We start from the raw sequence: 23,328 nt of genomic DNA, 5'->3' as shown, positions 1-23,328 counted from the left end.
TTGTTTTGAGGATGCTCCCTGTCTTTTCTGTCTCAATATGGACTGCCTATTTTCATATCTGACATGACAACTTTTATGATGGGGAGTTCTCTTTCGCTGCCCTCTGGGCTTTTATCTACCTCCAACCTTGCTAATGGCACCTCACCTCTTCCTCTCCCCCTTCTGTTTCTGTACAACTTTGGGTATGGTCTACATAACTGTCTTTTATACCATCCTGGGTGCTCCTCCATTGGCTTCTGCCTTTGCTGTCATGAGGTGAAGAGCACCCTCTTGGACTTACATCAGTCACTTATCTGGGTAAAAATTAACAATGGAGAACGAATTAACTTTTCAGTGGACAGGTAAAACATATTTGGTATTTAATTTAAGTTTGTTGACTTTATTAAAATAAGCATGTCTTTAGAGATATCAGCATTAAATATGGAACTTTTATTTACAAAAGTTTACTAAAGGTCAAATAAGCTCATGTTATCTCTGTTACAGTTTGTTAACAAAATGACTTAAAATGGTGTTTAATTTTGTCTTTCTCAGAGTTTTCATGGAAAATTGTTAAGATAGCTTTCAAAGTCTTTGGTAACTTGATAATTTAAAGTTTTTCTTGGGTAATAAATTGGGTTGCATTCCTTGGATATCTAAGTATTTTCCAGATAAGATAAGACACTGAAGCATTGATTTCTGAATGTAGGTTTTGCACTTTTGGCTTCTTATTGCAGAGAAGATGGGGATACTTGGGTCCATTGATAAACATGTTCTGTGCTTCATTGAAAGATTGTTCTATAGGAAAACATCTTTTCCTTAAATTGTGAAATGTGTTTATAAAATTCAGATCTAAAGAATTCTGGTATAACTGTTTACAATTGGTTACTACTTAGTTTTCATTGGGGACTATGGTTTCTAAGAGTTAAAATTCATCTTCTAGACCCAATCAAGACTGATGGAAATAAGGGAAGTAACTGAATGAAAAAGTTATAAGTTTATGAATGGAGATTTTTGGAATGGAATTTTATATGTGGTCAGGGCTAAGACTGAAATTAATGGATGCTGAAAGTACAATGGCATAAGATGGAAATTCTGCTTTTACTCTCTTAAAAAAAGACAAAGTTTTCTTGGATTGTTGCTTTGCTTTGGATAAAAAAATGTAAACATTTTTTTTTCTCTTCTGTCTGCCTGGAAAACCAAAACTTATGTTTTGTCTTTATCAGGTCTTTGATTGCTTAAGATAGGTAAAGCTTCTCAATATTAAAGGAGCTAAGTTTTGGAGTGCCTGGGTGTCCCAGTTGGTTAAGTGGCTCAGGTCATGATCCTGGAGTCCCAAGATCAGGTTCCACATCAGGCTCCCTGCTCAGTGGGGCGTCTGCTTCTCCCTCTGATCCTCTCCTCTCTCATACTCTCTCTCTCTCAAATAAATAAATAAAATATCTTAAAAAAGGAAGTAAGTTTTGGTAGCGATGGTATAACCTTAACTATTTGCCTTTGGAATCTCTTATCTTTACCTGGGTTAAATAAGTAATGAAGTTTTAAGTTTTGTGATGATCTGTAATATGATTTAATTATGTGATTTCTAAGGTTTTCTGAGGTTTTTAACAACCTTCCCCAAGATTAGAATTGTAAGTGAAGGGCACCTGGGTGGCTCAGTGGGTTAAGCCGCTGCCTTCGGCTCAGGTCATGATCTCAGGGTCTTGGGATCGAGTCCCGCATCGGGCTCTCTGCTCAGCAGGCAGCCTGCTTCCTCCTCTCTCTCTCTTTGCCTGCCTCTCTGCCTACTTGTGACCTCTCTCTGTCAAATAAATAAATAAAATCTTTAAAAAAAAAAAAGAATTGTAAGTGAAGTTTCTTTGACTAATTAGGCTTGTTTATTTGGTATGCTATATTTTGGTATAAGGCCATCACTTGATATTCTGATTATTGAAGTGTTACAAAGAAAACAGAAACAACTGGAATTCCTTGATAGTTATATTATAATAAACTCTCATATCAAATCTTTAACCATGTCCATTTTTTAGTGCTTTTTCATTTACACTTTTTGTTCATATTCTCTTGAAAAACATATTTCATCTTCAAGGAAATTCATAAAAAGAGGTTTTGACAATTATAGGGTTTTGATGTCTTTAAAATCATAAAATTAAAATTGGTAAGAATTACTAGAACTAACTAAAAAAAGACTGCATTCAAACTCAACAAAAAATAATAATACAGAAATAAATGAACTGTGAAAAATGATTATACATTTTGGGAGTCATATTTGAAACATTGGTGTTTCTCTTATGTTTGCTCTTATAGATTAAGGAAAATTTATCTTAATATATATATGATATACAGAAATATAAAATATTCCTTTGTGAACAAATTGAAGCATTTAACTTTTCTCTCTAGTACAATCCTCTGAAACTAAAAAACAAACAAAAAGAAACCAAAAATAAAACTTGGTTTTCTTTATTCCATGTCAATATCAATTGTTTGCATAAGTTCAACAAAAATCTGGTTTCCTTGTAACTGGACACAATTGGAAACATTGGTTATTATTTTTTTGTTGTTTATTTTTATTTTTTATTTTATTTATTTATTATTTTTTTAATTTATTTTATTTTTTATAAACATATATTTTTATCCCCAGGGGTACAGGTCTGTGAATCACCAGGTTTACACACTTCACAGCACTCACCAAAGCACATACCCTCCCCAATGTCCATAATCCCACCCCCTTCTCTCAACCTCCCTCCCCCCAGCAACCCTCAGTTTGTTTGTGAGATTAAGAGTCACTTATGGTTTGTCTCCCTCCCAATACCATCTTGTTTCATTGATTCTTCTTCTACCCACTTAAGCCCCCATGTTGCGTCACCACTTCCTCATATCAGGGAGATCATATGACAGTTGTCTTTCTCCGCTTGACTTATTTCGCTAAGCATGATACGCTCTAGTTCCATCCATGTTGTTGCAAATGGAAAGATTTCACTTCTTTTGATGGCTGCATAGTATTCCATTGTGTATATATACCACATCTTCTTGATCCATTCATCTGTTGATGGACATCTAGGTTCTTTCCATAGTTTGGCTATTGTGGACATTGCTGCTATAAACATTCGGGTGCACGTGCCCCTTTGGATCACTACGTTTGTATCTTTAGGGTAAATGCCCAGTAGTGCTATTGCTGGGTCATAGGGCAGTTCTATTTTCAACAATTTGAGGAACCTCCATGCTGTTTTCCAGAGTGGCTGCACCAGCTTGCATTCCCACTAACAGTGTAGGAGGGTTCCCCTTTCTCCGCATCCTCGCCAGCATCTGTCATTAACTGACTTGTTGATTTTAGCCATTCTGACTGGTGTGAGGTGATACCTCATTGTGGTTTTGATTTGTATTTCCCTGATGTCGAGTGATATGGAGCACTTTTTCATGTGTCTGTTGGCCATCTGGATGTCTTCTTTGCCGAAATGTCTATTCATGTCCTCTGCCCATTTCTTGATTGGATTATTTGTTCTTTGGGTGTTGAGTTTGCTAAGTTCTTTATAGATTCTGGACACTAGTCCTTTATCTGATATGTCGTTTGCAAATATCTTCTCCCATTTTGTCAGTTGTCTTTTGATTTTATTAACTGGTTTCCTTTGCTGTGCAAAAGCTTTTGATCTTGATGAAATCCCAATAGTTCATTTTTGCCCTTGCTTCCCTTGCCTTTGGCGATGTTCCTAGGAAGATGTTGCTGCGGCTGAGGTCGAAGAGGTTGCTGCCTGTGTTCTCCTCAAGGATTTTGATGGATTCCTTTCGCACATTGAGGTCCTTCATCCATTTTGAGTCTATTTTCGTGTGTGGTGTAAGGAAATGGTCCAATTTCATTTTTCTGCATGTGGCTGTCCAATTTTCCCAGCACCATTTATTGAAGAAGCTGTCTTTTTTCCATTGGACACTCTTTCCTGCTTTGTCGAAGATGAGTTGACTGTAGAGTTGAGGGTCTATTTCTGGGCTCTCTATTCTGTTCCATTGATCTATGTGTCTGTTTTTGTGCCAGTACCATGATGTCTTGATGATGACAGCTTTGTAATAGAGCTTGAAGTCCGGAATTGTGATGCCACCAATGTTGGCTTTCTTTTACAATATCCCTTTGGCTATTCGAGGTCTTTTATGATTCCATATAAATTTTAGAATTATTTGTTCCATTTCTTTGAAAAAGATGGATGGTACTTTGATAGGAATTGCATTAAATGTGTAGATTGCTTTAGGGAGCATAGACATTTTCACAATATTTATTCTTCCAATCCAGGAGCATGGAACATTTTTCCATTTCTTTGTCTCTTCCTCAATTTCTTTCATGAGTACTTTATAGTTTTCTGAATATATATTCAGTGCCTCTTTGGTTAGGTTTATTCCTAGGTATCTTATGGTTTTGGGTGCAATGGTAAATGGGATTGACTCCTTAATTTCTCTTTCTTCTGTCTTGTTGTTGGTGTAGAGAAATGCAACTGATTTCTCTGCATTGATTTTCTATCCTGATAATTTACTGAATTCCTGTACAAGTTCTAGCAGTTTTGGAGTGGAGTCTTTTGGGTTTTCCACATATAGTATCATATCATCTGCGAAAAGTGATAATTTGACTTCTTCTTTGCTGATTTGGATGCCTTTAATTTCCTTTTGTTGTCTGATTGCTGAGGCTAGGACCTCTAGTACTATGTTGAATAGCAGTGGTGATAATGGACATCCCTGCCGTGTTCCTGACCTTAGCGGAAAAGCTTTCAGCTTTTCTCCATTGAGAATGATATTTGTGGTGGGTTTTTCATAGATGGCTTTGATGATATTGAGGTATGTGCCCTCTCTCCCTACACTTTGAAGAGTTTTGATCAGGAAGGGATGAGGTACTTTGTCAAATGCTTTTTCAGCATCTATTGAAAGTATCATATGGTTCTTGTTCTTTCTTTTATTGATGTGTTGTATCACATTGACTGATTTGCGGATGTTGAACCAACCTTGCAGCCCTGGAATAAATCCCACTTGGTCGTGGTGAATAATCCTTTTAATGTACTGTTGAATCTTATTGGCTAGTATTTTGTTGAGTATTTTCGCATCTGTGTTCATCAAGGATATTGGTCTATAGCTCTCTTTTTTGGTGGGATCCTTGTCTGGTTTTGGGATCAAGGTGATGCTGGCCTCATAAAATGAGTTTGGAAGTTTTCCTTCCATTTCTATTTTTTGGAACAGTTTCAGGAGAATAGGAATTAGTTCTTCTTTAAATGTTTGGTAGAATTCCCCCGGGAAGCCGTCTGGCCCTGGGCTTTTGTTTGTTTGGAGATTTTTAATGACTGTTTCAATCTCCTTACTGGTTATGGGTCTGTTCAGGCTTTCTATTTCTTCCTGGTTCAGTTGTGGTAGTTTATATGTTTCTAGGAATGCATCCATTTCTTCCAGATTGTCAAATTTATTGGCGTTGAGTTGCTCATAGGATGTTCTTATAATAGTTTGTATTTCTTTGGTGTTAGTTGTGATCTCTCCTCTTTCATTCATGATTTTATTTATTTGCATCCTTTCTCTTTTTTTTTTTTTTTTGATAAGTCGGGCCAGGGGTTTATCAATTTTATTAATTCTTTCAAAGAACCAGCTCCTAGTTTCATTCATTTGTTCTATTTTTTTTTTTTTTTGGTTTCTATTTCATTGATTTCTGCTCTGATTTTTATGATTTCTCTTCTCCTGCTGGGCTTAGGGTTTCTTTCTTGTTCATTCTCCAGCTCCTTTAGGTGTAGGGTTAGGTTGTGTACCTGAGACCTTTCTTGTTTTTTGAGAAAGGCTTGTACCGCTATATATATTTTCCTGTCAGGACTGCCTTTGTTGTGTCCCACAGATTTTGAACCGTTGTATTTTCATTATCATTTGTTTCCATGATTTTTTTCAATTCTTCTTTAATTTCCCGGTTGACCCATTCATTCTTTAGAAGAATGCTCTTTAGTCTCCATGTATTTGGGTTCTTTCAAACTTCCTTTTGAGGTTGAGTTCTAGCTTTAGAGCATTGTGGTCTGAAAATATGCAAGGAATAATCCCAATCTTTTGATACCGGTTGAGTCCTGCTTCAGGATCGAGGATGTGATCTATTCTGGAGATTGTTCCATGTGCACTAGAGAAGAATGTGTATTCTGTTGCTTTGGGATGAAATATTCTGAATATATCTGTGATGTCCATCTGGTCCAGTGTGTCGTTTAAGGCCTTTATTTCCTTGCTGATCTTTTGCTTGGATGATCTGTCCATTTCAGTGAGGGGAGTGTTAAAGTCCCCTACTATTATTGTATTATTGTTGATGTGTTTCTTTGATTTTGTTATTAATTGGTTTATATAGTTGGCTGCTCCCACGTTGGGGGCATAGATATTTAAAATTGTTACTTCTTCTTGTTGGACAGACCCTTTGAGTATGATATAGTGTCCTTCCTCATCTCTTATTATAGTCTTTGGCTTAAAATCTAAGTGAACTGATATAAGGATTGCCAATCCTGCTTTCTTCTGATGTCCATTAGCATGGTAAATTCTTTTCCACCCCCTCACTTTAAATCTGGAGGTGTCTTCCAGCTTAAAATGAGTTTCTTGGAGGCAACATTTAGATGGGTTGTTTTTTTATCCATTCTGATACCCTGTGTCTTTAGACAGGGGAATTTAGCCCATTAACATTCAGGGTAATATTGAGAGATGTGAATTTAGTGCCATTGTATTGCCTGTAAGGTGACTGTTACTGTATATGGTCTCTGTTCGTTTCTGATCTACCACTTGTAGGCTCTCTCTTTGCTTAGAGGACCCCTTTCAATATTTCCTGTAGAGCTGGTTTGGTGTTTGCAAGTTCTTTCAGTTTTTGTTTGTCCTGGAAGCTTTTAATCTCTCCTTCTATTTTCAATGATAGCCTAGCTGGATATAGTATTCTTGGCTGCATGTTTTTCTCGTTTAGTGCTCTGAAAATATCATGCCAGCTCTTTCTGGCCTGCCAGGTCTCTGTGGATAAGTCAGCTGCCAATCTAATATTTTTACCATTGTATGTTACAGACCTCTTTTCCCGGGCTGCTTTCAGGATTTTCTCTTTGTCACTGAGACTTGTAAATTTTACTATTAGATGACGGGGTGTGGGCCTATTCTTATTGATTTTGAGGGGCGTTCTCTGAACCTCCTGAATTTTGATGCTCGTTCCCTTTGCCATATTGGGGAAATTCTCCCCCATAATTCTCTCCAGTATACCTTCTGCTCCCCTCTCTTTCTTTCTTCTTCTTGGAATTCCAGTTATTCTAATGTTGTTTTGTCTTATGGTGTCACTTATCTCTCGAATTCTCCCCTCGTGGTCCAGTAGCTGTTTGTCCCTCTTTTGCTCAGCTTCTTTATTCTCTGTCATTTGGTCTTCTATATCACTAATTCTTTCTTCTGCCTCATTTATCCTAGCAGTGAGAGCCTCCATTTTTTATTGCACCTCATTAATAGCTTTTTTTATTTCAACTTGGTTAGATTTTAGTTCTTTTATTTCTCCAGAAAGGGCTTTTATATCTCCAGAGAGGGTTTCTCTAATATTTTCCATGCCTTTTTCGAGCCTGGTTAGAACCTTGAGAATTGTCATTCTGAACTCTAGATCTGTCATATTACCAATATCTGTATTCATTAGGTCCCTAGCCTTCGATACTGCCTCTTGTTCTTTTTTGTGTGTTGAATTTTTCCGTCTTGTCATTTTGTCCAGATAATAGTATATGAAGGAGCAAGTAAAATACTAAAAGGGTGGCAACAACCCCAGGAAAATATGCTTTAACCAAATCAGAAGGTATCCCAAATCTTGAGGGGGTAGAAATGGGATAAAAATTGGTTCAAAAAGGAAGAAAGAAAAAAAAAAGAAAAGAAAAAAAGAAAATTAAAGAATTAATAAAAAGAAAATGAATAAAGAAAAATATAAAAAACAGAAAATATATATATTAGATAAACTAGTTAAAAATCGTTAAAAAAGAAAAGGGTAAAAATTAAAAAAAAAAAAAAATTTACCCGAAGGCGAGAAAAAAGAAAGGAAAAAAAAAATGAAAAAGAAAAAAATTAAATTAACTGCAAGTCTAAAAAAATATCACAGGGAGAAAGCCATGAGTTCCGTGCTTTGCTTTCTCCTCCTCTGGAATTCTGCTGCTCTCCTTGGTATTGAAACCTCACTCCTTGGTAGGTGAACTTGGTCTTGGCTGGATTTCTTGTTGATCTTCTGGGGGAGGGGCCTGGTGTAGTGATTCTCAAGTGTCTTTGCCCCAGGCGGAATTGCACCGCCCTTACCAGGGCCGGGGCTGAGTATTCTGCGTGGGTTTGCTTTCAGGAGATTTTGTTCCCTGAGCGCTTTCCATAGAGTTCCGGAGGACGGGAATACAAATGGCGGCCTCCTGGTCTCCGGCCCGGAGGAGCCAAGAGCCTGGGGCCCTACTCCTCAGTGCGCCCTCAGAGAATAGCGCCCAGTTACTCCCATCTGCCTTACCTCCAGCCACGCTCCGAGCTCACCGAGCCTGTGGCTGGTTGAAGGTAACACCGAGCTGTGAGCTTACTGTCGGTTCTGTCTCTGTAGCTGGTTTTCCCGTTCCAATACCCGCAAGCTCTGCGACACTCAGACACCTCCGATCCTTCTGTAACCCTCTGGGACCTGAGGCCACGCTGACCCCGCGTGGTCTTCGCCCCCGTTTAGTCTCTGGAGCAATGTCCCTCAGTGGAACAGACTTTTAAAAGTCCCAATTTTGTGCTCCATTGCTCCGCCGCTTGCCGGGAGTCAGCTCCTCCCCCCTGGGGTCTATCTTCCTGTCGCTTTGGATTCATGTCTCCGCCAGTCCTACCTTTCAGAAAGTGGTTGTTTTTCTGTTTCCAGAATTGCTGTTCTTCTTCTCTTCCATCTGTCGATGGATTTGTAGGTGTTTGCAATCTTTAGATAAGCTATCTAGCTGATCTCTGGCTAGCTGATGTAGTCTCAGCCTGCTACTTCTCCGCCATCTTGACTCCTCCCCGGAAACATTGGTTATTTTACCAAGACTTTTGACTGGACCATAATACTTGATAGACATGCATAGACTCCAATAATACCATACAGCTTTAAGGAACTAAGGTTGACTTTATGAAGCCAGCAGAGTCCCTTGGAAAGTTTCACCTAATACCTTCCTTACAGAGTTTCCAGAAGACTTACGATGTGAATAAAAATTTCGCTTCCTGGCAGGTTAAGGAACCTCAAGATATTTTAGTAACCTCAATAAGAGGAATTCACCCAAATCTACAGTATTACAGGAATGTCTGGTGGAAAGTATTTGGCTTGGTTTCTGACCTAGAGAGGAGACTAAAATTTCAATCTGAAGATTCCTTATAAAAATTTCTAGCACAGTAGATTTTATATATGATCAACCACATTCTTGCTGAACTTATGTAAATAATTAGGCCAAGTTTATTAAATCTGTACTTGTGGAGTGCCTGAGTGGCTCAGTAGGTTAAAGCCTCTGCTTTCAGCTCAGGTCATGACCTTAGGGTCTGCTTCCCCCTCTCTCTCTCTGCCTGCCTAACTGCCTACTTGTGAACTCTGTCTGTCAAATAAATAAAAATAAAATCTTTAAAAAATCTGTACTTGTTTTTCAAATGAATTAGTCATGCTTTGGCTATCTTTGATAAAAAGTTAGGCTGGGTTAATTAATAAATCTCTAAATGAATATGCAGATAATATCCCCCCTAATCCTGATCTGACAGTTATTAACACCCCAGCCCATATAAATCCAGGAGGCATGGCTTATTTAAAGGATTAGAAGTCTAACACAGCAGGGGATTTAACTCCAAAATGGAAAGACCCCTACCAGGTCATATTATGTACTCCCACTGCCACAAAATTAGAAAGACATTCCTCATAGCCTCATAAATCATGAATTAAACCTGTATCTTCTGCACAGGAATTCAGTGTGGCAGCTAATGTGACTTCTTATACCTGCAAACCTGTGGAAGACCTAAAACTTCTCAAATTACAATGAAGGACTGGAAGAAAATTTAAGTCAACTATCAAAGGCCCTTATATTGGGCATCTTTTTTTTTTTTCTCATAATAATATTAACCTTATTTTGTTTGATTCTTTGTTTGTTTGTTTCTTTAGTTTTGTTTTGGTGTCTTCCTGCCTGGTGTCAAGACTCCTTCGAGACCATACTTCAAGCTGACAGATGATCCTTTCTACTAAAAGAAGTTCATTTATGTTGTTTGTCTTCGATTCAGCTGTCTCTGCCTGTGTTAACTCCTCTATATAAGTTCCCAAATGGACAAATGTTGACCCACAGGTAGAGGCATATATATGCCCCTACTCAACAGGAAGAAGTTACGCAAGATAAGAACTTCCACTCTAAACAACCATAAAGATTTAAGGGTGAAATTGTTCGGGGGGGGGGGGACTGACCTACAGAATAATGGTGAAAGGAAATGTAGATAAAATTAAATTTCCTTACAACTTACAGCCATTGACAAATACTTGAAACAGGCAGAGTATGACCTTCCCCCAAGAACTCCCACTGTCTTAATGTTAATGCTTTGCTAAAGTCAAAAAGCAACTGTAGGTGAAAATAGTCAGACTTCCATGATTCTGTAGTCTTTCTTAACACATGAGAATCCTTTTGGAAAATTATTTGTCTCTATCCCCCCACAACTTAAAAGTATTTAACCAATTAACCAGCCACTCCTCACAATCCCAGTGCAACTCTTTCTTCCCACAGGTCCTGTCCCTTTGCATTAATAAAATCATTTTTTGCAGATAAATAAATAAATAAATAAATAATAAAATATCATTTTATTCTGTAGAAAGCCAAATTTCTAAATACTTGACAGTACAGAACAAAAAATGAAGTAGTTCAACAAATTCTGTTACTAATGATCCTCAAGAGGATTATTAATCATAAGAGATCAACATTCCTTAACACATAATTTCATCTTTTAAAAGACATTCTTTAAATCTGAATTATAAAACAACACACTTTCTTTTTTTCTATGTAGAATATGAACAATTAGTAAGAGTATTTGATTTTTGCAAATATTCAAAAGAGTTATGTTCATTTTAAAAAATCTAAAATCATTATTCAGCTTAAAATCTTCTCAATGTTAGAACACAGCAATCCTTGATCATACAATACTATTATATGGCATTTAAAAAAATGAACCTTAACTTTTGAAACTTTATTATTAAATATAGTCACAGTTTCCTGTGGATATATGTAAGATTTTTAATTCCTGCTTGAATGCAGTTGTTACATAAAATTGACTTTCATACTATTAAGATAATTTTTGTTCATCAAGAAAGCATTACATTTTTATTCAAATTAACATTTCTGTCCTGCTTATTCTGAAAGTGTAGATATGTTAAGACTATACAAGGTAATAGACTTTATTTTCTGTCTTTACCACTCCAAAAGTTTCTATTAATTAAAAAGTAGAATGAAATCTCTAGCTAACTCAATTTTTAAAACATTTTATTTATTTGAGAGAGAGAGAGAGAGAGAAAGCATAAGTGGGGGTGAGTTAGAGTGGAGGGGCACAGGAAGGGAGAAGGAGAAACGGGCTCCCCACTGAGGAGGTACCCCCTCTGGCATGGATAACAGGACCCTGGAATCATGACCTAAGCCAAAGGCAGATGCATAATTGACTGAGCCACCCAGGTGCCCTTAACTAAATTTTTTTTTAACTTTCTAAATAAACTAGTAGCTGTCATATAAATTCATGAATCAGAATCAAGTCATTATATGGAAAGTCGGTTTTACCATAGTACCTAGGCTGGGAGAACAGAAGGATATGCTATACTCAAATCATCTGAAGGAAGTCATCAAAAGCAAATTTTATTTCCAAAGATTAAAAGATAAATAATAAAAAGATGCTAAGGTAAAAAGAAAAAGAAGATAAAAACTTGTAAGTAGCATAGATAACAGAAAAATGACTAGAATAGGAAGATAAATCAGGAAAATTAAAAATCAACAGTTGTCTGATAATTTTATTTCCCTCTTGAATAAAACTTGTGGGGTTGTGGAAACACTTTCCTCACTATGGCCTCCACAAGCAATTAAAATAAAACTTTGAATTTCAAGCTGGTATAAATTATTTTTATGGCATGATAACATAAATTTCACAATTTTTTCCCATAAGTTGACTAATTAGGATAGCAAAATGTCTTTTAAAAGTGTTCAGTTAAAGGCATTAGCTTTTTTCTTAGGTGCATAAGTTACCCTTGCAGAAAATATAACTATATTCCCTCCAAAATCATTTATATGAAGAACACAGGTCTTAGAGAACAGAAGAAAAATAATTGGCCATGTTTAACCAAAAGTACAGCAAAATATTTTGCCCTTGATTTATTTTCTTTAAATAGTCAAAGAAGTACACTGAGTATTCAGCACTGAGTGATTTTGTTTTTATTGTTTTTGCTTTAGTTTTATTTTTTTCTTACCCATTTTGTAATTGTCTTATGTGAACAGTTACTATTGAAGATATCTTGACGTTTAACCCCACCATATAACTTTATTTTAGTTCAAAGGTTTTTTGTTTTTTTTTTGTTGTTGTTGTTGTTAAAATGAATAGATTTTTATAAACTCATCTTTAAGGCCTAATTTAGTGAAATCTCTTCTGAAAATCAAGTTCCACAACTGCCTTTAATGAGGAAAAATCCTTGGTGTTAATTAAGAATGCTAAAAAAATTTTAAAGTAAAGAAACTCTGGGGGGGACAAGATGGCAGGAAAGTAGAAGGAGGCGCCTTTTCAACCTGTACCCCAAAGTGAGCTGATTACCTACCAAAGAACTTCGATCACCCTTGAAATCAGCCTGAGATCAGAATTATACACGTCTGGATCTCTACAGGGGCAGAAGACTCCAGTGGGCAAGTAAAGCAGAGTGGGAATGGTGACTGATATCGGAAGATAAACAAAAGGGGGAGGGAGCCACCAGAGGCGACCAGTTGGAAAGTAATACCCCAATACGAGTGAGAGTGCCCTGCGTCTGGGTACCAGCTAACTTGTAGAGTGATTGAAAGCACTCCAAAACAGCAAAGGATCTTGGGGGGTGGATTGTGGGAATCGGGATGGCTAGGGACAGGGGCTTAAGTCCCCGGTCCCAAGATAGCCTCCCCTGGTGCTGAGGCAGAGAGAGTGTGGCGGAGAAACTAGCTCTTGGTCCCTAAGCCGCCAGCGCGCCCAAGAACAAGTGGGGTCCGTTTCATTTGAGGGGATGGGAGACATGCTGGGCGGCAGAATGTGAGAACCCTGCTATAGAGCCTGAAATACTCCACTGAGAGATGTATAAAGACCCAGCCAGTGCCCTTTGATATGCGCCATTGTTTCAGAGGCTGCACCAAACTCTCCCACCAGAGAGGTGCACGAAGGCCCAGCCTGGTGCTCTCGGACCTGCGCCCCATTCTCAGAGGCTGAGACGTGCACGCGAACCTCAGCCTCGCCTGAAATTGGTGCGCGCAATCCGGGTACTCTTAGACCCAGAAAGACCAGGCACTCCCAGCCCGGGCCAGCGGCAAAATCTCAGTGTGTGATTGCTGCTTGGAACCTCTCTGGCAGTCTGGAGCTGCCCAGACAGCCACCACTGCCTTGGCTTTGGGTAAAAGCAAAATATCCTGCATTTCCAGGGACCGCAACTTGGAACCTGCTCTGCCAGCGGCCAAGGGGGAACTTATTTAGGCTTTGCAGCCAGACTGAGGCTTCTCTCTGAGAGGGAGATCAGGATGCGCTTTGTTTTCCTCTAAAACTACAAAAACCATCAAAAGCGGTCAAAGTGAGAAAAAAATAAAAGTGAACAAACATAAAAACCGCCAGAGAACAATAACCTAAAAAAAAAACAAAAAAAAAACAAAAAACAGTTTCCTCAGAGCCCACCCCCTTGAGGGGGGCTGGAGGACTTAAGTCAGGGAACATCATTGACTGAAAACCCACGTGGCAGGCCCCTCCCCTAGAAAACAAACCAAGAAAGAAAAAAAAAAAGAGAGAGAAAATAAAAAAGGACTACATCATAGGAAAACTTTTAATTTTCATTCATTCCCACTATTCTGGTTCATTTTCTTTTATACATATATAGGTAATTTTTTTAACCTATTTACCATCACAGCAAGCTGTCCTGTACATCAAATTCCATAATAACCTTTTAACCTGAACTTTTTGATATATACACCTATGTTTTTTTTTTGTTTTCTATTTTTTGAATTCCTTCTTTTTTTTAAATTTTAGTTTAGTTTAGTCTAGTTTATTTCTTTTTATTTTTATCTTCTAATATTCATATAGAGTTAAACTTCAAAGTAATCCCCTTTCCCCAATACTACGCCTATAGGTAAACTAATTTTTAATCCCCCTTTATCATAGGAAAGTTGAGTCCTTTAACAAAGATATCAAGATACATCCAGGAAGAATCAAAACAACTTTCCTCACACACACTGAGAATTTATAACCACTCTCCCATCTTTTTATTCCACCAGTGTTTCTGTGCTTTTGTGTTTGTCCTGATAGTATATAAATCTTACACTTGGGGTTCTTTTTGACAAGGTTCTTCCTTTATTTGCATATATATATATATTTTTCGTTTGTCTGTTTTTGTTTGTCTACTTCATAAATCTTACCTTGAGGCCAATTTGGGCTGAACCTTCTCTTTCATGTTCCCTTTCTTTCCGGTCTCTTTCTCTATCTCTATTTTTCCTCTTCTTTTTCTTTTTTTTTTTCTTTTGTCTCTCATTTGGGTGGGGAATCCTGCTTGCTCAGAAGTGTTCCAGGGTGCACCTTGACTGCACCACAGTTGATACATCCAGCTACATCTGTTCAGTCATCTCCCACGAAAATGTCTAGGAGGAGGAATGCCCAACAGAAGAAAAATACAGAGGATGAACCTTCTGCAATAGAGCTAACGGCTATCAGCATAGACAGTATGTCGGAAAAAGAATTCAGGCTAACAATTATCCAGGCAATAGCTAGGTTGGAGAAAACCATGGATGACCAAACAGAATTGATTAGGGCCAAGCTGAAAGCAACCAGAGATGATGTTCACAATGTTAGAGTGGAGCTTAAAACTACCAGAGAGGAGGGTCACAATGCTCTCAATGAGTTCCAATCTAATCTAAACTCTCTCAAAGCTAGGGTAACTGAGACAAAAGATAGAATTAGTGATCTGGAGGACAAACAGATAGAGAGAAAGGATCAGGAAGAAGCCTGGAACAAACAGCTTAGAAACCACGAAAACAGAATCAGGGAAATAAATGATGCCATGAAGCGTTCCAACGTCAGAATTATTGGAATCCCTGAAGGGGAGGAGAAAGGAAGAAGTCTAGAAGATATAGTGAAACAAGTCCTTCATGAAAATTTTCCCAATCTCGCGAATGGAACCAGCGTTCATGTTCCAACCCAAGATTATACATTCCAAGGAAACATCACGACACCTTATAGTCAAATTGAGGAATTATAATTGTAGGTATAATCTCTTGAAAGCCGCTAGGGGAAAAAGGATCCTCACTTACAGAGGAAAGCCCATCAGAATAACATCAGACCTGTCCACAGAGACCTGGCAAGCCAGAAAAGACTGCAAGATATATTCAGGGCACTAAATCAGAAGAACATGCAGCCAAGAATACTTTATCCAGCAAGACTGACATTCAAAATGGATGGAGAGATAAAGAGTTTCCAAGACCGGCAAGACTTAAAAGACTATGCAACCATCAAGCCGACACTATCTATGCCCCCAATATGAGAGCAGCCAATTACATAAGAAAACTGTTAATCAAGATAAAGAGTCATATTGATATGAATACACTAATCGTAGGAGATCTTAACATGCCTCTCTCAGAAATAGACAGATCGTCGAAGCTGAAAATCAATAAAGAAACAAGAGCATTGAATGACACATTGGAACAGATGGACCTCATAGATATATACAGAACATTCCACCCTAAAACAACAGAATACTCATTCTTCTCAAGTGCACATGGAACCTTCTCAAGAATAGACCACATACTGGGTCACAAATCAGAACTCAACCAATACCAAAAGACGGAGATTATTCCCCGCCTATATTCAGATCACAGTGCTTTGAAACTGGAGCTTAATCACAAGGAAAAGTTCAGAAGGAACTCAAACACCTGGAAGCTAAAGGCCACATTGCTTAAGAGTGCTTGGATCAACCAGGTGATCAAAGAAAACTGAAACAATTCATGGAAACCAATGAGAACGAAGACACTTCGATCCAAAACCTATGGGATACAGCAAAGGCTGTCCTAAGGGTGAAATACATAGCCATCCAAGCCTCCCTCAAAAAAATTGAAAAATCTAGAACACAGCAGCTGTCTCTACACCTTAAAGAACTGGAGAGTCAACAACAAATCAAACCAACTCCACACATAAGAAGGGATATCATCAAGATTAGAGCTGAGATCAATGAGGTAGAAACCAGAGATACAGAGGAGGAAGCAGGCTCCCTCCTGAGCAGAGAGCCCGATGCAGGGCTCCATCCCAGGACCCTGAGACCATGACCCGAGCTGAAGGCAGAGGTTTTAACCCACTGAGCCACCCAGGCACCTCAGTATCCATCCTTTCTGATAGCTGAGTAATGTTTCATTATACATATAAACCACATCTTTTGCCATTCATCTGTTGAATGACACCTCAGCTCCTCGCACAGTTTGGCTATTGTGGACATTGTTGCCATGAACATTGGGGTGCAGGTGCCCCTTTGACTAAAATTAACAATACAGGAAACAACAAATGTTGGTGAGGGTGTGGAGAAAGGGGAACCCTCTTACACTGTTGGTGAGAATGCAAGCTGGTACAGCCACTCTGGAAAATAGTATAAAGGTTCCTCAAGAAGTTAATGAAAGAGCTACCTTACAACTCAGCAATTGCCCTACTGGGTATTTACCCCCAAAATACAGATGTAGTGGATATTGTTTCTTCACAGAGATAATCAAGTTAAAATGTGGTTATTAGAGTGGGCCTTTATCCAATATGACTTGTGTTCTTATAAAAGGGGGAAGTTTGCATAGATGTGCATACAAGGGAGACAATGTAAGGAGATAGGGAGAAGACAACCATACACAAGTCAAGGACAGAAGCCTGGAACAAATCCCTCCCTGGTATCAGAAGGAATCAACCTGACCATCAACTTGATTTGGAACTTCTGGCCTCCAGAACGCTGAGACAACAAATTTTTGTTGCTTAAGCCACCCAGTTTGCAACAGTTTCTTATGACTGACCTATAAAACTAAGCAGACTCTTTACTGAATTGAAGTAAAGGAGGACAAATTAATATCAGATGCCACGGTCGCAAAACTGTGGAAAGAACCAAGATGCCCTTCAATGGACGAATGGATAAGGAAGATGTGGTCCATATACACTATGGAGTATTATGCCTCCATCAGAAAGGATGAATACCCAACTTTTGTAGCAACATGGATGGGACTCGAAGAGATTATGCTGAGTGAAATAAGTCAAGCAGAGAAAGTCAAGTATCATATGGTTTCACTTATTTGTGGAGCATAACAAATAGCATGGAGGACATGGGGAGTTAGAGAGGAGAAGGGAGTTGGGGGAAATTGGAAAGGGAGGTGAACCACAAGAGACTATGGACTCTGGAAAACAATCTGAGGGGTTTGAAATGGTGGGGGGTGGGAGGTTGGGAGAACAAGGTGGTGGGTATTAGAGAGGGCATGGATTGCGTGGAGCACTGGGTGTGGTGCAAAAATAATGAATACTGTTATGGTGAAAAAAAAAATAATAACAACAACAACAACAAAAAAGAGCAGTTGCAGATAAGACTCATTGGCACGCAGGAAGATAAAAGAGTCCATGGCTGACAGGCTGTTTTTGTAGAATAATATGTAAAAATAGTTTATTAAAATGAGTATGTAGAGGGATAGATAAAAATGATGATGATTTGAACCAGCTTTTCTGAAGAATGAGATACAGAGTTGACAAGTGATATTACAAATTTGTTATGAAGCAGTATTGGAAACAGGTAAGATAAGCAGGTATAGGCTTATAGTGAGTGATGTCTATGTGCACTACTATGTTCATCTGTAGTGTTCATAAACCTGGAGGTAAATGGGGGGAAAGTAGATAAATGAACTGGTTGTGGATTTTAGAGAATCGTTGGTGAGGACAGTGGAAGAATAGAATATGGCAAGTGAAATAGTAATGGGTAGCAAAGTAACTGAGCACTGAATAGTTCTGATATGTTCAGAGAAAATGGCTAGATTTAAGAGCTAATATCCTCAATGAGATAAGAAAGGAAGTGAGCCAGAAGAATATCAGGTCAGTATTTGATAAGGACATTTTTCACTTTAAAATTTAAATTCTGGAGCAGTTCTCGGCATAGATAAGTGACTGAGATAAAATTTATTGGAGTTGAGGTAAACATACTGTGATATTAGGGTGGTAGATAAAATATCCACTTAAACTTTAAAGTTATTGATGGTGGGTGGAGAAGTAGGAGGTGCTGTCCCCTAAACTCAGTTTATTATCTACCAAAGAACTCTGATTACCCATGAAATCAGGCTGAGATTAGAATTACACACTTCTGGATCTCTACGTGGGGAGAAGACACCAGTGGACAGGTAAAGCAGAGTGGGAACATCAGACGGATATCAGAAGATAAACAAAAGGGGAAGGGAGCGACCAGAAGTGACCCACTAGAAAGTGATACCTCAATACGAGAGTGCCCTGTGATTGGGGACCAGCATTAACTTGGAGTCTGGTTGAAAGAACTCAAAAAGAGCAAAAGATCTTAAGGTAAAATTGGTAGAATCAGGCGGTTAGGGACAGCAGCTTAAGCCCAGGGACCCAGGATGGCCACTGCTGGTGCTTGGCCAGACAGAGTGCAGCAAAGAAGTCAGGCATTGGTTCCTGAGCCACCAGAGCATGTGAGAGTGTCTAGATGGTGATGGTGGCTCGCGTGAAAGAGTCTGGTGTGGATGCCAGCCAGTGCTCTCTATAACAACAGCCTTTTGCACTCTGCATGCGGGCTGCACGACCGGGTTCTAAATTGCGCCCACATCCTCCCCTGAGAGAGGTCCATGCAGGCGCTAGCCCATGCTCTCTAGGAACAGCCAAGAGTCTGAAGACTCCTAGCCCTGGCCAACGGGAAAATCTCAGCGAGCCATCTCTGGTTGGGATCTCTCCGGCAATCTGGACCTGCCCAGGCAGCCATGGCAGAGGCAGCCGCTGGAAGCCAGCTCTCTGGACTAGTACTTCTCCTGGTTTTGCTAACACCAGGGTAAAAGGGGAAGCTCCTTCGACCCCTGAGACTGTGACTGGGGACATGCTCTGCCAGAGGCAGAAGGGGAATGTATGTGCTCTGAAGCACCCAGAGGGGAAGAGACTGAGGCTTCTCTCTGAGATGGAGGTATGGGTGCAGTTTGCTTTCCTCTAAACCTCCAAAGAACTCCCAAAGGCCACCAAGGGGAAGAAAAGAAAAAACAAAACAAAACTAAACTAAACTAAAACCAAAACAAACCAAAACAAAAAAAAAACCAAAAAACAAAAAACAAACAAAACAAACAAACAAACAACAACAACAAACCTCCTGAGAACAAAAGCCTGAAAACCTGGTTTCCTCAGAGCCCCTTGATAGGGGGCAGGAGGACTCACTCTAGCAAGACTTCCTGAAAAAACACGAGGCAGGCCCCTACCCCAGAAAGACAGCCAAAAACCCCCAAAAAACAAAAAACAAGAGGGCAACCACCACTACTTCATAGATACAACTTTTGTTTTTAATTCATTCCCACTATTCTCATACTTTTCAATTTTTTAAAATAATTTTAACCTATTTGCCATCACAATGAGATGTTCAGTACAACAAATTCCATAATAACTAACTTCAACTTTTTTTTGATACATATACCTGTGTTTTTCTTTTGCGTTTCTATTTTTTTTTAATATTCATATAGAGATAAGCTTCAAGGTAATCCTCTTTTCCCAGGCAATACAACCCCTATATAAAAACCAGTTTTAATCCCCTTTTATCTCAGGAAATTTGATTCTTTTAACAAAGATATCAAGATACACGCAGGAAGAATCAAAATAAACTTCCTCGCCCGCACTGAGAATTTATAAACACCCTCTCATCTTTTTCTTCTGTCAAAGTTTCTGTGTATTTGTTTTTGTTCTGGTATTATATAAATCTTATACTTGGGGTTAATTTTGGCTGTGTTCTTTTTTCCTTGTCATTTACTTCTGTAGGTGTTTTTGTTTGTATACTTTATAAATCTTACCTTTGGGGCCTATTTGGGCTGGGTCTTCTCTTTTTTCTTTTTTTTTTTTTTTCCTCTCTCTCTCTCTCTCTCTCTCTTTCTTTTTTTTATTTATTTTTGGTGGGGACTCCCAATTGCTCAGAGCTGATACACTAAGAAACACATCCCCTCAGCCATCTCTCACCAAAATAACTAGGAGGAGGAATGCCCAACAGAAGAAAAATTCAGAGAATGTGCCCTCTCCATCAGAGCTATTGGATATGGACATAAACAGTATATTGGAAAGGGAATTCAGGCTAACAATTATCCAGGCAATGGCTAGGTTGGAGAAAGCCTTAAATGAAAAAATGGAATTTATTAGGGAAGAAGTGAAAGCCACCAGGGAAGGTGGTACCAATGTTCTCAATGAGTTCCAACCTAATCTAAATTCTCTAAGAGCTAGGGTAACTGAGGCAGAAGATAAAATTAGTGATCTGGAGGACAAACTGATAGAGAAAAAGGGTCAAGAGGAGGCTTGGAGCAAACAGCTTAGAAGCCATGAAAACAGAATTAGGGAAAAAAATGACACCATGAAACGTTCCAACCCCAGAATTATTGGAATCCCTGAGGGGGAGGATAAAGAAAGAAGACTAGAGGCTATAGATGAACAAATTCTCCATGTAAATGTTCACAATCTGGGGAATGGAACCAGTGTTGGTGTCCTAGAGGTAGAAGGGTATCCCCTCAAGATCATAGAGTTTAGAAAGACCTCAAGACACCTGATTGTGAAAATGATGAATCATAATTTTAAGCAGAAGCTCTTGAAAGCAGGTTGGGGAAAGAGATTCCTTATGTACAGAGGAAGGCCCATCAGGAGAATGTCAGAACTGTCCACAAAAACCTGGCAAGCCAGAAAGGGCTGGTAAGATGTATTCATGGCACTAAATGAAAAGGACATGCAGCCAAGAATACTTTACCCAGCAAGGCTGACATTCAAAATGGATGGAGAGATAAAGAGCTTCCAAGACCGGCAAGGTTTAAAAGAGTATGTGACCACCAAGCTCGCACTGCAAGAAATATTAAGGGGGGTTCTATAAAAGAGGGAAAAAAAACAAAGAATATCATTGAACAGAAATTTACAGAGACAATCCATAGGAACAAAGACTTCACAGGCAACACAATGTCAATAGGAACGTATCTCTCAATAATCACTCTCAGTGTGAATGGCCTAAATGTGCCCATAGAATGGCACAGTGTTGTAGATTGGATAAAACAGCAGGACCCATCCATATGTTGTCTGCAAGAGACCCATTTTGAACCCAAGGATACATCCAGACTGAAAGTGAGGGCATGGAGAAGCATCTTTCATGCCAATGGGACTCAAAAGAAGACTAGGGTAGTGGTTCTCATATCAGATAAATTCTATTTTAAACTAAAGACTGTAATCAGATATACAGAACACTACATCATTCTTAAAGTGTCTGTCCACCAAGAAGATCTAAAAATTGTAAATATTTATGCCCCCAATACAGGATCAACCAACTGCATAAGACAAGTGTTAATCAAGATAAAGAGTAATATTGATGTGAATACATTAATAGTAGGGGATCTTAACACACCACTCTCAGTAGTAGACAGATCATCCAAGCAGAAAATTAATAAAGAAACAAGAGCACTGAATGACACATTGGACAAGATGGAATTTGCAGTTATATACAGAACATTCCACCCAAAAACAACAGATTACTCATTCTTCTCAAGTGCACATAGAACCTTCTCCAGAATAGACCATGTATTGGGTTACAAATAAGGGCTCACCCCATACCAAAATATTGATATATTCCCCTGCATATGCTCAGAACAGAATGCTTTGAAACTGGAGCACAACCACAAGAAAAAGTTTGGAAGGAATTCAAACAACATGAAGCTAAAGACCACCTTGCTTAAGAATGCTTGGATCAACCAAGAAATCAAAGAAGAACTTAAAACAATTCATGGAAGCCAATGAGAATGAAGACACATCAGTCCAAAACCTATGGGATACAACAAAGGTGGTCCTAAAGGGGAAATACATAGCCATCTAAGCCTCCCTCCAAAAAAAAAAAAAAAAAAAAAAAAAAAAAAATCCAGAATAAACCAGCTGTCTTTACACCTTAATGACCTGAAGAATAAACAACAAATTAAGACAACCCCACACACAGAAGGGAAATAATCAAGATTAGAGCAGAGATCAATGAGATAGAAACTAGAGTTATAGTAGAATGCATCAATGAAACTAGAAGCTGGTTTTTGAAAGAACCAATAAGATCGATAAACCATTGGCCAAACTAATCCAAAAGAAAAGAGAGAAGAGTCAAATTAATAAAAATTATGAAAGGAAAGGGAGAAATGACAGCTAACACCAAGGAAATAGAAACAATCATCAGAAATTATTATCAACAGTTATATGCCCAATGTGTCATTCAATGCTCTTGTTTCTTTATTAATTTTCTGCTTCAATGATCTGTCTATTTCTGAGAGAGTTGCATGGTTTCACTTATTTGTGGAGCATAACAAGTAGCATGGAGGACAAGGGGAGATGGAGAGGAGAATGGAGTTGAGGTAAATTGGAAGGGGAGGTGGACCATGAGAGACTATGGACTCTGAAAAACAACCTGGGGGTCTTGAAGGGGTGGGGGGTGGGAGGTTGGGGGAACCAGGTGGTGGGTATTAGAGAGGGCACGGATTGCATGGAGCACTGGGTGTGGTGCAAAAGCAATGAATACTGTTATGCTGAAAATAAATAAAAATTAAAAAAAAAACAGTTATATGCCAATAAGTTAAGAAACGTAGACGAAATGGATGCATTCCTGAAAGACTATAAATTTCCAAAACTGAATCAGGAAGAAATCAACAACCTGAATAGACCAATATCGAGTAACGAGATTGAAGAAGTGATCAAAATCTCCCCCCCAAAAAAGAGCCCAGGACATGATGGATTCCCTGGATAATTCTATCAAACATCCAAAGAATAAATAATACCTATTCTCCTGAAGCTGTTTCTAAAAATTGAAGAAGAAGGAAAACTTCCAGGCTCTTTTTATGAAGCCAGCATTACCCTGATTCCCAAACCAGGCAAAGACCCCACCAAAAAGGAGAATCTCAGACCAATATCCATGATGAATATGGATGC

The sequence above is a fragment of the Mustela nivalis genome (assembly GCF_964662115.1).
Source record: "Mustela nivalis genome assembly, chromosome: X".
Lineage (NCBI taxonomy): Eukaryota > Metazoa > Chordata > Mammalia > Carnivora > Mustelidae > Mustela > Mustela nivalis.
This window is presented reverse-complemented; position numbering follows the sequence as displayed.